Consider the following 6,000-nt stretch of genomic DNA (forward strand, 5'->3'; position numbering starts at 1 on the left):
CCTAACAATTAATATGAAAAACATTAGTCCGCATTAGACTTGATGACAGATGGTATTTGATGACATGGTCATTGTATCGACCATAGAACTTACTAAATGATGGCTTTAGACGAGACTGTTGTTATTCTTGTTTCATCAACTTGTTTGTCAATAGCTTACCTCGTTTTAGAAATTGTTCATACGTAGAGCATGCTCTTGCGTATCGAATCAACTGAGAGATATAAACCCCATATGCAGTTGATAAGGGTATATTGCTACATACGTAAGGAAAGTTGACGGTAGAAATGTTGAAATCTTCACGTATCATAAAGCTTTGTTGTTAGGTAACCATTACCGTCTTTTTCTAGTAAAATATCCAAATATGAAACAGATGTGTCAGACTCTGTAGTCTTTTTAATTTCAAGCTCACTGGGATATAACGTGTCGACATATGAATGGAAGTAACTATTGTTAATTGATAATACATGGTCGATAAATCTAAATGTCGAGTTGAAGGCCACAGCAAGTTTGTTTTTCATCTGAAGAATAAGATTTTGAAAAAATTCCGCTTCATATGAATACAAAATAGGTCTGCTAAAAACGGAGCACAATCGGTACCCATGGGAATTCCGACAGGTTGTTGAAAGACCTCGTCTCCAAAACCACATAGATATTGTCAATCAGAAACTCAAGCATCTTTTTATTATCAACGTCAGAGTACTTGTGTGTACAATCGGAATGTTTTTAACAAAATAGTTTTGCAAATGACCAATGACAAGGTAAGAAAGTGTACGAGTTCCATTCTTATTGAAAAAGCAGCTGCCAATGTCAAAAGCCTGGACTTTAATTTATCGTAGGGGATGAATAAAGAGTTGAAAAGTTGTAAGTTTTTATGTTATTGGTAAAATTTTGTGATTTCAAATTTTCCAAAATATCCTAAGTATCCACATCTGATTTACACCACTTGTGCAATATATTGTTGCATAGTACTAAAGTTTCTCCTTCACCGCTGTTTTAAGAATCTTTTGTTCTCTAAATCGAATGTGTACTTCTCACTTTTAATGTAAAGCAATTCTCTGCCAAGAAGGATAACTCCGATAGGAAAATCTGAGTGTTCCGACATTTGGTTAATTTGGAAAATTTGGTTAACCCTAACCCCACAGTGGATTTTGTACTTATAGTCACACGGAAATTATTTCCGTGTGACTATAAGTATACTAAATCCACTGTGGGGCTATTTATTAACTTATAGACCTGGAGTTTGAACTCTAACTGTACATCTCAGAGAGGCAGGGGAGAAAACAGGAATCTGTGTACTCTATGTAAAATATAAGGATTTGCAATAAATAAAATAAAAAAAAAAACTTTTTCAGGTACTAAGGACTTGACAGAGCTGATTATTGCAAAAAAATTGTGCCATCTTTACTAATTTTAACACCATGCAACATTCAAGGAAAAAAAAACTTAGCAAAATATTTGTAGCCTTAATCACAAAGTATCCTTTTACAACAGAAAGTCATAGCTACAGCATTGAGACAACTCAGAATTAACGATCTGAATGTGGACCCCCCTTCCAGTCAAATGACTGCTTGAAGAGGCAGAGAATGTCACCACAGTAGACACTAGGTTCAGACATCTTTATTATGTGACAAGTGTGAATGATGAAGAAATCTGGACGCGTGAAGTGGACAACACCATGAAACCCTATAGCATCGATTAGGGATCGATGCTCAGTTCAATTGGAACCGAGTCAGAGAAGAAGCCATGTGACATAAAAGTGACAAAAAGTGAAGATCTAGTGTTTACTGATTATGACGAAAGATTTGTGAACATTCTGAAGAAAAGAAAATAGAAGGGGTGATCAAACTACAGGATTGAAGACCTGATAGTGTTTGTATCACCTCCTCGTTTGAACTGTTACAGTCCCTGAAACGTTCTACTTTCCCACTTGAACGGTGAGCGAACACTGAACGAACGGTGAACGAACGCAGAGCGAACGGTGAGTGAACGATGTGTGAACGCTGAACGCAACTTGGTGAACGGTTGGTGAACGCTGAACGGTGAGCAAACGCGAGCGCAAAGTGAACGGTGAACGAACGGTGAACGCAAGATGAACGATTTATTCGGAATGCCTCTGATCTTTTCCTTGCATTGAAACTATTGTACTGTATTATAATGTCAGGTGCCAAAAAATAAATAAACAGACAAATCAATCAATAAATAAAATAAATAAATAGAATAAATGTTCCGAAATTGGCATAAGAAAGACGATACATGTACATTAAGTAAAACTATATATTAATTTGAGTTTTACAATATTTTCTGCACATACATTTATGTATGATTTAAAACTTTTGTAATCACACCACGATTTTTATCGCTGTAAAACATTGTAATTGTTACCGAATACTGTAGTATAAAAGATAAAATTATTCTAGTTGTAAAATAAATATGTTTATTCTTATCTGATATAAAAACTCATAACAGATAATGTGGATTTTAGAATGGAAAACCACTGACTTATAGAATGAATTACAACGGTTTTAACAACCATACATGTATTTGCGTGCAAAGGCGATTCCGTGTAAAATAACAAGAAAAAAAAAATTAAAATATTTTATAAAGGTCCATGGGCGTATTGCATTTTAAAATTTTCATGCAATAATTTATTTATGTACCATTTCTATTTTTTATGATGATTTATTGAACAGACTTCCACATGTATCTGTAGACATTTCCCAATGGTTATACTCGGACAAGATGATACAAAAAGGCATTCATATTATTTGTTATAGATTAAATTTTCAGAATTTGATACATGTATAAAAGTAATATGCTGTCGTGGTTTTATCAAACAGACAAATGAGAGAAAGAGAGAAAGAGAGAGAGAGAGAGATTCCGTTTAACCCTCCCCCCCCCACCCGCTTCTCCAAATGTTTGTACCTGTATCAAACAAGAATTCTTAATTCTTTTTTTCTAAATATATCAGGCAGTGAAAGTAACCATTTTTTAAAATCAACAAATCCATTTGTTTAGCAGTCATAATCTCTATTTTCCTGCTTCAAGTTCACACGAAGTCCACGTGCTTGTCCTGTCAATCAAAATCATTCGACACTGTGGTGTGCAGGTTTGAAAGTCTCGTCACAACATAAAAGAAGTGCTAGTATTTCCAAAAAGTTTCAATTTTTTTATGAATTCTAGTTTTCTTAATAAATAAGTAAATAAAATACATTGACCCATGTGAATAAACACTTGGAATGATTCAGCCGCGTGAATGTGAAACATATCCTTCCTGCAATTTTAAAATACCATCGCCGGCACTTGTATATTTTGAAATACAATTGTTTAATGACTTTTTTAGATGCATGTATGTTTTGAGACTGATTTTTTTGTGCTACAAAACGCATTTACTTCTTTTTAAACGTTAATTGAAATATACTGGAAATACTGACTAATTAACGGATTAAGGAGAAAAAAGGGGGAGGGCTTTTAAACATATCGAATTTCAAACATATAAAGTTACGGTGATCATGAAGGAAGGAATTTTTTCTCTCTAACTATAGATTTTATATATATGTAAAGTAGAAAAAAATTGTGGTGTATTATATGTTTAAATAATTTTTTAAACCACACTATCGATTTTATTCGCTCCAAAGATATTTAATTAACTGAATATCCGCAGTACTATTTATAAATTCTCAGAACTGGTTCTAATATTTATTTCTATAGTAATTGAAAAAAATGGTAGAAAATTAATAGTTTCGCTCGTAATTTTGCTGTAGTTGGTAAATTAACAGACTTGGATTATTATCTCTCTATTAACCATTTGTCGTCTTTGACATAACAACAAAATGTTGCAGTGCTTGAAGTATCTGTATAGTGTCCGTATTTAAATTTATTTTCAGCATCGTTCTACATAGGTACATACTTATAACAACATTTATTTTCCAGAGTAAATTAATAAATAACATAAAAGCTAAATTACAATAATAAAAAAATATTGTAGATATTTTTTTCCCATGAAATAATGATTCTTTAAACACGATATGTTAATTAATCAAATTGCGAAAGCTGTAAATCCTTACTTACACTGTACAAAAAGATAAGTCCTTTCACTTCAGAGTTCCGAATGACAGTAAAGACTGAACGATAAGTGAACGCTGAACGCAAGGTGAACGCAAAGTGAACGAACGAAGAGCGAACGCTGAACGCTTTGTGAACGGTGAACGCGAGCGCACGGTGAACTCTGAACGCGAAACTGTGAACGGAGAGCGAACGGTGAACGCACGCTGAACGAACGGTGAACGCACGCTGAACGAACGGTGAGCGAACGGAAAAATGGGAAAGTAGAACGTTTCAGGGACTGTAGCTACCCATGTATAGTGTTCATGTCAAACAAATAAAGTTATCCACTACTCGGCTTTACAGAGAAACAATCATTTAGTTTGATGATGAAGGTGAACCTCTATATTCATCTGGTTCTTATAGAAGTATATAACAGAGAAAAGGAACCTTGATATCTGTGTTCTGACGCTTTTGCTAAAGCAGTAGTGGTGATCAATCAGGCCGGGAAACTGAGATTCGGATACACTGGACGTACACCTGCTTCAAAGAGCTAACCATTCAGTCAACGAGGAAATGTACACAAGAGACAGTCAGAGTCACATCCTTACAGCCGATTATAACAATTGATGACTGTGTCCACATCATAGACCAGGATGGACAGTTCCTTCGTTACACAGACTGTGAAATGAGTGATCCTCGGGGACTTGTACAGATATAAATGACTTTTTATTTGTTGCTCAACATAGATGTAGACAAGTTAAGAAAATCAAATACCTGCTGTGAAACCAGAACTCAAGATATTGAATATCAATATGAAATAGTTCTATGAAGTTTTACCGTACTGATGCACTTTGTGCTATTCTTTATTACCCGACTGCTTCATGCATATTTTAGTTTTGATAACATATATTCCATGTACTTTTGTAACTGTAAGTTTACCGAATGGAGTATTTGTAAGGAACATTTAGGAAGTTGTAAAAGTTTTATTGCTTTGTTGAGTTGTATTACAATTTTATACAGGGTACAAAACGTACAGTTGGGATATTTCAAATTTAAATTCAGGTACCCAAACCATGCTAGAGTTTTGTACACGAATTATACATTTCAGAGTGGCTGAAACTTTTCTGAGGTGTGAATTAGGTTCATTGTACTATGACTGTCAGTAAAAGGAACTTTGGATCGAAGATCCTCGATCTTCGAGTCGCCCTCGTGGCGCAGTTGGAAATCTGGAAAAAATTCAAGATTGAAGCTGGAATTACCAACTTTAAATTTGGAATGACTAAGTTTAAAAAAAATAAAACATGGCCCTTATGCGCTTCCAATATTTGTGTCTAAAGTCCGTACTTGTTTATAAATTCTACAACAGGGGTGGATCCAGAAACGCCCCCCTCCTTGTTGCAAACAAAAACATGTGCGTGTACGCAATACTTTGGCACTGCGCTTATAATGGTATTGCATCGATGCACGCCATAACATTTAAATTGTAAATCAGCAATGCAAGAAAACTTTGACTCTCATGCTTAAACATCCAATGAAGCGATACATATATACATCGTTTATTCAAGTTCACTGGGATATACTACATGTAGTATCAAGTCGACATATGAATAGAATTAACTATTGTTAATTGATACATGTCAAAATATTTAAATGCCGAGTTGAAGGCCACAGTAAGTTTCTTTTTCTTTCTCGTGTATAAGTTTCTGAATTAATTCTGCTTCATATGATTACAAAAATAGGTCTGCTAATGAAAGGCGCAGTTGGTACCTATGGGAATTCCGATAGATTGTTGGAAGACCTGATCTCCTGAAACTACATATACAATGTATACGATGTTCGTATTGTCAATCAGAAACTCAAACATCATTTTATATCAACATCAGAGTACTTGTGTATACACTCAGAATAATTTTTTAACAAAATAATTTTGCAAATGATATATCCCACTAAACTTGA

The sequence above is a fragment of the Saccostrea echinata genome, unplaced genomic scaffold, assembly GCF_033153115.1.
Source record: "Saccostrea echinata isolate AGI-Se365-2 ecotype Australia unplaced genomic scaffold, CSIRO_AGI_Sech_v1 ptg000002l, whole genome shotgun sequence".
In the NCBI taxonomy this organism is placed as follows: domain Eukaryota; kingdom Metazoa; phylum Mollusca; class Bivalvia; order Ostreida; family Ostreidae; genus Saccostrea; species Saccostrea echinata.